Below are 11,216 nucleotides of genomic sequence, written 5' to 3' on the forward strand. Positions count from 1 at the left end.
GTGAGAAGCTCTGGTTTGTGAGAAGCATATACCCAGACCTGCCCCAAATGGGACAAAATTTTTACCACGGCATGTTGATGCCGCTCCATGATAGCATGCTAAGTTTCATGAATTTCAGACGAGTTTTGGATTTACTAGAATTTAAAAACCAGGCATCCCAAGGGCACATATTTTATTTTTCAACCAATTTATATGCACTAGAGCATGTGCATGTAGTTCAAATTTGAATTATGCACATAAATGCATTGAAAAATCAGTTAATGCATAAAAATGTCCAAACGAACCCCGAAAAATCACAAAAATTGACACAACACTCCTGTTGTTCTATGTTGACACGAGAAATTTTTTGGAAGCAATAAGAGGCAATGGATATCGTTTCGTCCCCAAAGGTGGGACGTTCCCTACCGAAACCATCATGCTTGTTGTGAGAAGCTCTGGTTTGTGAGAAGCTCTGGTTTGTGAGAAGCATATACCCAAACCTGCCCCAAATGGGAATTTTTTTTTTACCACGGCATGTTGATGCCGCTCCATGATAGAATGCCAAGTTTCATGAATTTCAGACGAGTTTTGGATTTACTAGAATTTAAAAACCAGGTATCTCAATGATTGCGGCCGAGTTACGGTGGCAGGGTGTTTGACATTCATTCCATTTCTTGCATGTGACCTAAGCATGCACCCAAGGACATGGATTTGATTTTTCAACCAATTTTTATGCACTGGAGCAAGTGCATGTAGTTCAAATTTGAATCATGCACATAAATGCTTTGAAAACTCAGTTAATGCATAAAAATGTCCAAACGAACCCCGAAAAATCACAAAAATTGATAGAACACTCCTGTTGTTCTATGTTGATACGAGAAGAAATTTGAAAGCAATAAGAGGCAATGGATATAGTTTCGTCCCCAAAGGTGGGACGTTCCCTACCGAAACCATCATGCTTGTTGTGAGAAGCTCTGGTTTGTGAGAAGCATATACCCAAACCTGCCCCAAATGGGACAGAATTTTTAGCACGGCATGTTGATGCCGCTCCATTATAGCATGCCAAGTTTCATGAATTTCATACGAATTTTGGATTTACTAGAATTTAAAAACCAGGCATCTCAATGTTTTGCCGGCAATAAATAGTGCCCTAGTGTTTGAAATTCATTCCCATTTCTTGCATGGGACCTAAGCATGCACCCAAGGACATAGTTTTGATTTTTCAACCAATTTATATGCACTGGAGCATGTGCATGTAGTTCAAATTTGAATTATGCACATAAATGCATTGAAAACTTAATGCATAAAAATGTCCAAACGAACCCCGAAAAATCACAAAAATTGACACAACACTCCTGTTGTTCTATGTTAACACGAGAAATTTTTTGGAAGCAATAAGAGGCAATGGATATCATTTCTTCCCCAAAGGTGGGACGTTCCCTACCGAAACCATCATGCTTGTTGTGAGAAGCTCTGGTTTGTGAGAAGCATATACCCAAACCTGCCCCAAATAGGAATTTTTTTTTACCACGGCATGTTGATGCTGTTCCATGATAGCATGCCAAGTTTCATGAATTTCAGACGAGTTTTGGATTTACTAGAATTTAAAAACCAGGTATCTCAATGTTTGCGGCCGAGTGACGGTGGCAGGGTGTTTGACATTCATTCCCATTTCTTGCATGGGACCTAAGCAGGCAACCAAGGACACAGATTTGAATTTTCAACTAATTTATGTGCATTAGAGCATGTGCCAGTAGTTCAAATTTGAATTATGCACATGAATGCATAGAAAACTCAGTTAATGTATAAAAATGTCCAAGCGAACCCCGAAAAATCCCAAAAATTGACACAACACTCCTGTTGTTCTATGTTGACACTAGGAAAAAATTTGAAATCAAGAAGAGGCAACGGATATCATTTTGTCGAGAAAGGTGGGATGTTCCCTACCGAAAGCATCATACTTATTGTGAGAAGCTCTGCTTTATGAGAAGCTTATACCCAAACCAGCCCCAAATGAGACAGAATTTTTACCACAGCTTGTTGATGCCGCTCCATGATAGCATGCCAAGTTTATGAATTTCGGACGAATTTTGGATTTACTAGAATTACAAAAGAAAGTACATCGACGTTTGCCGGAGAGCCACGGTGCCGTGGTGTTCGAATTTCATGCCCATTTCTTGCATGGGAGATAAGCATAAACCCATGGACACATATATGATTTTACAATCCATGTTGGTGCACTTGGGCATGTGCATGTAGTTTAATTTTGAATTGTGCACCTGAAACGGCTAGAAAACCAATTTAATGTATAAAATGTTCAAACGAACCCTGAATAATTCCAATTCTTTTACGATACACATATAGTTGCATGTTCACTCCAGATAAAAGGTATAGCAATCCAAACACCATCCATTGCCGCATTGACCCCATTATGTAATTCAAATCAAGATGAAAAATCAAGTAGATCACACACAGTTTATTATCACCAACCGTGTGAGATGCAGCACAAAATATCCTGGAGCACCGTCGGTGTATAGTACGCCTATGGCTTACACAAGAAGGTGCGTCAGCTACAGTCCACAGCCGGCGTCTCAAGCACACTAGCCCGCTCCCCAAATATCTTTTCACTGTTCAATCGTTGCCGGTGAATGATGGGCACGTGGACCCGCGTCGTGAGGGCAACTTCGGTGGCCCACTCCGGCGAGAGCGCGGCCGCAGCCGCCATGCGCTTGCTAACAAGGTGCATGAGCGCGGCCGCAATCTACGACCGGGCGGCAAATTCAACCCAAACTGCCGCTGTTGCTTCTCAGGTGGCGGCAGCAACATCTGCCTTGGGGATAGCAACTGGCGAGAGCGACACAACAGCTGTCCGTTTCGCAGCGGCGGCCTTAGCCCTGATTGAGGCCGCCCACGCCCAGCTCCTGGTAGTCACCGCACAAATCGAACGAAGCTTCTCCGACAATGGTCGGCAACCCATGGTCGAAGAGCTGGCAGTCGCCGAGAGCGTTGGAGAAGCCGTCCGTTCCTCCGCCGCATACCTTGCGACGACGGAGCCCGTCCAAGCCCAGATCGTGTCCGCCCACGGCCAGCTCGTGGCGGCCTTTTCTAAAGAGATGGCGCACGCGGATGGCGAGATGCTTGCCGAGTATGGTGCGATGGATGCCATGGAGCCCCTTCCCTAGGAGACTGTCGGGCGCGAGCTGGACATGGAGGCGGCGGCGGAGATCGACGAGCACCATGTTGGGGAACGTAGTAATTTCAAAATTTTCTACGCACACGCAAGATCATGGTGATGCATAGCAACGAGAGGGGAGAGTGTTGTCCACGTACCCTCGTAGACCGAAAGCGGAAGCGTTAACACAACACGGTTGATGTAGTCGTACGTCTTCACGATCCGACCGATCAAGTACCAAACGCACGGCACCTCCGAGTTTAGCACACGTTCAACTCGATGACGTCCCTCGAACTCCGATCCAGCCGAGTGTTGAGGGAGAGTTTCGTCAGCACGACGGCGTGGTGACGATGGTGATGTTCTACTGACGCAGGGCTTCGCCTAAGCTCCACGACGATATTATCGAGGTGTAATATGGTGGAGGGGGCACCGCACACGGCTAAAAGATTGTTGATCAATTGTGTGTCGAGAGGTGCCCCCTGCTCCCGTATATAAAGGTGCAAGGGGGAGGCCGCCGGCCTAGGAGGTAGAGGCGCGCCAGGAGGAGTCCTACTCCTACCGGGAGTAGGACTCCCCCTTTCCATGTTGGACTAGGACTGGAAGGGGAAGAGGTGGAGGGGAGGAAGGAAGGGGGGCGCCGCCCCCCTCTCCTTGTCCTATTCAGACTGGGGGGAAGGGGGGCGTGGCCCTGCCCTAGCCTCCTCTCCTCTCTTCCACCTAGGCCCAATAAGGCCCATTAAGTTACAGGGGGGTTCCGGTAACCTCCCGGTACTCTGGAAAAATCCCGATTTCACCCGGAACACTTCCGATGTCCAAACATAGGCTTCCAATATATCAATCTTTGTCTCGACCATTTCGAGACTGCTCGTCATGTCCGTGATCACATCCGGGACTCCGAACAACCTTCGGTACATCAAAACATATAAACTCATAATATAACTGTCATCGTAACGTTAAGCGTGCGGACCATACGGGTTCGAGAACTATGTAGACATGACCGAGACACCTCTCTGGTCAATAACCAATAGCGGAACCTGGATGCTCATATTGGTTCCCACATATTCTACGAAGATCTTTATCGGTCAGACCGCATAACAACATACATTGTTCCCTTTGTCATCGGTATGTTACTTGCCCGAGATTCGATCGTCGGTATCTCGATACCTAGTTCAATCTCGTTACCGGCAAGTCTCTTTACTCGTTCCGTAATACATCATCCTGCAACTAACTCATTAGTTACAATGCTTGCAAGGCTTATAGTGATGTGCATTACCGAGTGGGCCCAGAGATACCTCTCCGACAATCGGAGTGAGAAATCCTAATCTCGAAATATGCCAACCCAACAAGTACCTTTGGAGACACCTGTAGAGCACCTTTATAATCACCCAGTTACGTTGTGACATTTGGTAGCACACAAAGTGTTCTCCGGTAAACGGGAGTTGCATAATCTCATAGTCATAGGAACATGTATAAGTCATGAAGAAAGCAATAGCAACATACTAAACGATCGAGTGCTAAGCTAACGGAATGGGTCAAGTCAATCACATCATTCTCCTAATGATGTGATCTCGTTAATCAAATGACAACCCATGTCAATGGCTAGGAAACTTAACCATCTTTGATCAACGAGCTAGTCAAGTAGAGGCATACTAGTGACACTATGTTTGTCTATGTATTCACACATGTATTATGTTTCCGGTTAATACAATTCTAGCATGAACAATAAACATTTATCATGATATAAGGAAATAAATCATGGACTTTATTATAGAACAACCACAGTGAAGAAGATTATCTCATTTCTTTTGGATGACTTCGTTTAGTTGGCTATTACGCAAGTCGGAATGAATTAACAAGTACAGAAATGAATATCTCAGCAAAAAGGTCTCCTCGCAGCTTCCCAAATACAAATGGTCTCAGGAAAAAGGCAAATATGCAATAATTTTGTGTTGGTTCAAATTAGGTAAAGTGGGTAACTACTAAACCAGAGGATGTTGCATGCCATTTTTGTTCATCGGCCTGGCATGATTTGGATTGTTGTAGAGGTAGGTTTCATCACCTCATGTAATATATAATTTCAGCTTCATTTGCGTGCACCATTAGCATGATAAAATTTTCAAATTTCTCATTTTCTTGGTCGTAGGTCGGCGTGAATGAAGAGCTAGCTTGGGAAGACGCAGTCGATTATTATTGCCTATTTCTCTATTGAAAGGTGTTGCTTCTTTCATCTTGACAGGTACATGTGTGTATTATGGATACTTTTATTGTGATGTTTCTTCTTTGTCACAGAGACTTTGACATTGTTATACATATTAGTCTTTTCTCATTTCACTTCACTTTACTATTTAATTTTTTGTTGAAAGAAGAGTGAGTTCAGCCATGAACATGCTTGGTTATATAATTATATGCTTGCACCTCAACGACAGTCGACGCCTGCTTGTCCTGCCAGTTCTCAGGTGGAAGGTGGTGACCAGGAACGCGCACGTGGACGATGGCTGGGATGTGCTATTACCCGTGCACAGGTACCAACTTCTGCACCATCTTTTTCTCCCTAAAATCCCTTGCCTCCCCACCCTTGCTTTGGGTTTGTTATTAATTTTGTTCTTTGAAGAGAGAATGAAAGCATCATTGAAATTGCAGAGGCAGGTTACTCACTTCTAAACCATCTCTTTATTCATGGGTAAAATATACCTTCAGAAACAACAGATTCTTACAAAATCAGGTGTGGTTGGTTTTAAAGAATAGCAAAGAACAAAATGATCATGGGCTGATTTTATTTTTATTCTCTATGGTTTACTGGTTAGCTTCATTGCCGAATATCGATTTCCATTTGTATTAGTTTAACGAACTAATCTTGTTGCTGGCTAACTTTTGTAGGACTCCCTATTATCTATTATGGGAATGGTTATTTGCCTGCTCTTGCAGATAAAGCACCTGATTTGAATTATCTACAAGATAAAGTTATGCAAGATATTTGCATTGAGAAAGCTGTGGCATTTGCATATTTACCATACACAATATAGGTAGAATAGTGTTTGGAATGATAACTGCGGCTTACTTGGTCTTTCCAGCTTTGGCATGCTGGGAGTCCCCACTCTCATGTTGTTGGAGCTGTGACATACATGTGGCGGGTATCCTCAATAGGGAGTAGAAAATTGGAGGCCAAAGAAGCAAATTTGTCCAATTCTGAAACTAAATTTTGTGAAGGAGGCCGATGTTCATTACAACACCAATAGGATGGGTGAAGGTCTGGATGCAATAAGAATTGCACGTGGTAAACATGTGCTTCCTCTCTATCTGTACAATCAGAGTTCTCGCTTTTCTTTGTGTGCTCTTTGTTTATCCATTTTGTTGTGTTTAATGGTGCTTACATTCAGTTGACTTCAAGTAAACCTGTCCATTTATTTTTATTCAGATAGTTCAGATGTCCAGCGTTTATAGCATACACATCAGTACTGGGGTTTAAGACTAACAATAGTAGAATAACTCATGCCATATCTCATGATTCATATGTCATGATTCATATGGGAGTCTCCCTGTCCAAGTATAACCATGAGTTGACAAGATATTATTAACAAGAAGATATAAATCAGTTTTGTTGTTTCATCGTTAAAATATCATTAGTAATTTAGCAAAGTCAGTTTTTTTGTTTCATGATTTTAACATAAAGTTAGTAGTTTGACAGTTCGTAAATTCTACCGAGGGACACCCATCTACTTAATAAGAGTATCTTGACACTCCACATTATCTGAAAGGAAAAACATATCAGCTGTTGGTTTGCTTAGTTTATCTTATGCAACTCAGGGCTTACTTATTTAAGACAATTATAAAAAACTAATTTCTTCCATGTAGTAACGCTAACCACTCTTTTATCACCATTCAATGTGTGGCCTCACATTGCAGATGCAAGATTCCAGTGTTCTGAAGTCATGGGATGCAAGGCTATGCAATCTCTTAACAGTATATTGCACCCAGTTAGCAAGTAAGTTCTTTCTCTTTCTTTTTTATTTCTTGTTTGCATTCAGAAGAATTATGTCTAGGCATACTAACCTACATTTTTCTAACGTGTGCTTCTCAAGGATGATCTACATTTGGAACAAACTCTTGGAGGAGGAGACTTGGTTTCAACTATTGATGAGGCACTATCCGAGGAGAGACAGTAGATAAATGCAAATGTCCCCCAGCGCCAGAGGAGATCCTTTCTATGGAGAAACACCATATACGTACATAATTTTTACCTGGATTCTGGAAACGACCAAGGATAAGCAACTCAAGCGAAAGATTACTTTGGTCGATCCTGCCGTGTTATTCTTCTCAAACATGCTAAAGAAAGGTTCGTACGATTGGTAGTCGACTAACTTATATAACATGCACACATTACTCTGTTTTTCTAATGAGTGTATGTGGATGCATACAAATAGTTTAGTAGCAATTGCTATTCTCTACTTCTTTAGTGAGTATATGAGGATGCGTAATAGTTCTGTGCTTTTCATGGATATATGTTGAAGCATGGAAAATGTATATGGTGTGTTTCATTTCTGCTCATCCTGATTTAACCAAACCATCCCCATGCATTTGAGGTTGTTGTGCCTGTCAGGTTTGGACATGTCCTTATTAATTTGTACTAAATCACTAAACTAAACTTTATAAATAAAATAGCCTCCTCCTCCTTTCCAACAACTTATTTATTATTAGAGCAAGCAACGACGTGTTAACATGCTCGCTTTCTTGTGAGCAGTACTTTAGTTTAGATTGACATATACTCTTAGGTATATAGCATCTTGGCCTACCTCTTGCCTATTTCGCATAGATAGATGGTTTGCTTTGGCCGGAGAGGGATTAGATAAGGCCTATGAGTCCTAAGGAAGCGTGATAAGCAAGCAGTACACTTCTATTTACTATTAAGCGGCAACTGAATTTGTAATAATGGTGTTTCAGGGATGATACAATCAATCCAACTGTTACCTTTGGTATGCTTTTTGGATGGACTAATCTGAAGATGCTGGCTAGCTTGCACCGCCATCATACAGTCTAGAAGAAAAGGCAAGGATTACAGGGAAAATAAAGGTGCAATGTGCCCAATATTTTTTACCTTTTGGCGAAGTTTTGGTTCTTGCGCAAGAAAGTAACACCATTAATATACCTATTGGTCCTTTTTCCTAGGCAATTCGCCATCCGGAGAGCTGCCAACTAATACATTTTTGTACTTCCTCTGTTACAGAGGTAAAAATACTACTGCTTTTCGAAAGCTTTTTTTGTTGCATGTTTCCCTTTCTTAATCTTCTATTTGTTCAAATGTACATACCTGAGCTTATAATCATTATTGCACAATGAATCTCACCATTCTATCGTTTCCTGAAAATTTATACTCACATAGTTCTATTTTTCTTATTGGCGATCTTCTGTTTGGCCTTCATTTGGTGTGCATATAGCAGGGGATATTATAGGCTTATTTTTTTCTATTTGTTCATGCACTAATGCATAAATCTTTTGGTTATGTTCTTATTATTTAATCTAGAGCTATGCAATGAGAACCATGGCTTTAGTGTTCAGGTTAGTGCCATATAGAGTGAAGAACCCTTGGCATCTTATCTAAATTCTTCAATCCTATATTATGTGTGCCCAGTTAAAGTTAAGTACCTTATACGAGTACCTTAATTAGCCACTTCTGACTATTGATTGTTTGAACTATTGTAGTAGGACTCAGACTTTCAAAGTTATTAGGCATGTGGACATGTCTTTATTTTAGTTTGTACAATTTTGTGTTCTTTTGGCTTCAGGTTGCTCCCGCCGAGAAAGCACAGTAAACTCAGATGATTTAATTAGAAAATACTCTTCAGCATCTGAAACATCTAAAGGCCGTCACTCAACTAAGTATCTTATAAAATATACACATCTGGAAGATTGGAGCAGTCCCGGCCACTAATTAGTGTTCCTGTGTTGAATCACTCAGCTAAGTATCAACACTGCCCTCGAGACTTGACTATTAGCATAGTAGCAAAAAGCTCACACACAAAAAATCTACGGATTCATCAAACACCGAAGGAGGTTAGTTCTCACCTGAGTGGCAACGGCGGCTGCCATGGTCTTGCTAAAGCATCCCTTGCCGTGAAAAGTTACCAGCTTTAGGGAGTGTTGGCATAGCCGAAACTGACGCCACCTACGGCAGGGAGCGACAGCGGCAACTGAGGATTTGGCTCGCCGGTACAAGCAGCAGCGGCACCATTTGCCGGTTCTGTGGCTCCAAGCTACAGCCGTAGCTGTCGGGCCACCAAGATGCAGATGGAGCTGCAATGCCTCTGAGCTGCAGCAGGAGCCGCTCTGCTGCCAAGCTGCAGCCCAAAGCGGCGTCGCCGGGCACCACCAGGTGCTTTCTCACTTACAAAGACGATGAACTGGTGGATGGAACAAGACCAACAGTCAACCACATGGTGACCTCTGGCGTTACACTGTGACGCGTGTGTATAGGTGTCGAGAGTGTGTGGTTCTTTGTCCCAATGGCACAATTGTAATTTTGTTTATCTTGCTAATTTACACTGCATGTACTGGTATGATCTGTACCGTTTCGTGATATCTATTCCTACTTATCTTGACTTCCTTTTAGCCTGTACCATATAATAATTATAATAATAGGATATAAGTATCTATTAAGTTAATTTTAAATCTGTCGCTTTTTGCGCCATGGGCGTGCTGCTACTGGTGTAAAAACAGTTTTATCAAAAGAACTAAAGTAGTAGCTAATCCAAGCATTGAAGAATTGATGCAGAGGTTACACTATATTACAGAAGATAGTTTCTGGTGCCCTTCAGTCTACATGTCCTAACCAACAGCAGCCACCTTTTGTTTCGTATCAATCAATCCAGTATCTTTGCCCTTTTGACGTTGCTCCGAGCAAGATATCTATAGCCTTTAGATTTCCATTCGTGTATGATACTGCATGTACACTTTAGACCTCTTTTTTTTGCGAAATCACTTTAAACCACGGGAGGCATTTTGGCTCCCGGGTGCATTTGCACCCGGATGAATAGTACCCCAAGAAAACAATTTAAATATTTTCAAAAAATTCTAAAAAAAATTGTAGATGATCATGTTGGTGTAGCAAACATGCTTGAAAAATTTCATGCGGAACAGAGCAGCAGTGTTTCGTCGGTGAAAAAAACAAATTTTGGGTGACATTTGGTCTTTGATTTGCTTTTTTTGCGCAGGCAAAAATGCTTAACTTTTCTGTCTCAAAATTTGCAGGTAGCATTTGTATGTGACAAAGATCAAAAAAAATTTGTCTCAATTTTTTTGACATTTGAAAAAATGGCCCCGGGTGCAAATGCACCCGGGAGCCAAATTGACTTTCCGCCGTAGACCTCATCACTGTCTCAAAACAAGTTTGTGATCACTTGTTCTATATATGTAATCAACTGCCCTTCTACTAATATTTTCAGAAGACTATTTATATATGTTTACACTGGTTAGAGAAAATCATGACATTGCTAGCAACAATTTTTTTCCATATGTTTTAATCTGTCTCTAGATATTTTTATGTGTACTTTTCAATACTTGGCTTGCTCTCGTCCTTTGCGCCATTGGCTGGATGGTTAGTGGGGGATACGGTGACCCCCCTCACCACCGACGACCAAGTGATCGCCGGTGGAGGGGGGCGCCGATAGACGGTGCCTGAAGGATTGGCTCTCTTGGCGACGGCTAGGGTTTCTGGTTGCTTGCCTCGGAAGAAAGCTAGGCTTAGTTCACATGCACGGAAAATGTCAATCTTTCAAAAAAAATCATGATCGATTCCTTTGAGCTGGTGAGTCCGGTGCCCCCGCGAGTACATGTGTGACACCTCTGATTTAAAAGGTCTTCTGTTTGTTTATATTATCCTCTATTTGATTTTGCAAACTCTTACCATGATCTGATTATCTATTCACCATAGACGAACCACTGTGTCGCAAGCACAATAAGCCATACGAGTATACTCAATCCGAAAGTTCAAAGTTAAGAAAATCAATCTAAAGCCAGGAAAGTACATTCTCTGTGGTAAGGGCTACATTACTCTTCTCATTCCGACAACTCT

At 41.9% G+C, this 11,216-nt stretch overlaps 1 long non-coding RNA gene across 1 annotated transcript; it reads left to right on the forward strand.

Annotated features, from left to right (window-relative positions):
• The first annotated feature begins 7,436 nt into the window (after positions 1–7,436).
• Positions 7,437–9,043, forward strand: LOC120969447 (uncharacterized). Its single transcript, XR_005763679.2, has 4 exons — positions 7,437–7,484; positions 8,090–8,218; positions 8,315–8,374; positions 8,932–9,043. It is a non-coding gene; the product is annotated as an uncharacterized lncRNA (long non-coding RNA).
• The last annotated feature ends 2,173 nt before the right edge of the window (positions 9,044–11,216 follow it).

The sequence above is a fragment of the Aegilops tauschii genome, chromosome 7, assembly GCF_002575655.3.
Source record: "Aegilops tauschii subsp. strangulata cultivar AL8/78 chromosome 7, Aet v6.0, whole genome shotgun sequence".
In the NCBI taxonomy this organism is placed as follows: domain Eukaryota; kingdom Viridiplantae; phylum Streptophyta; class Magnoliopsida; order Poales; family Poaceae; genus Aegilops; species Aegilops tauschii.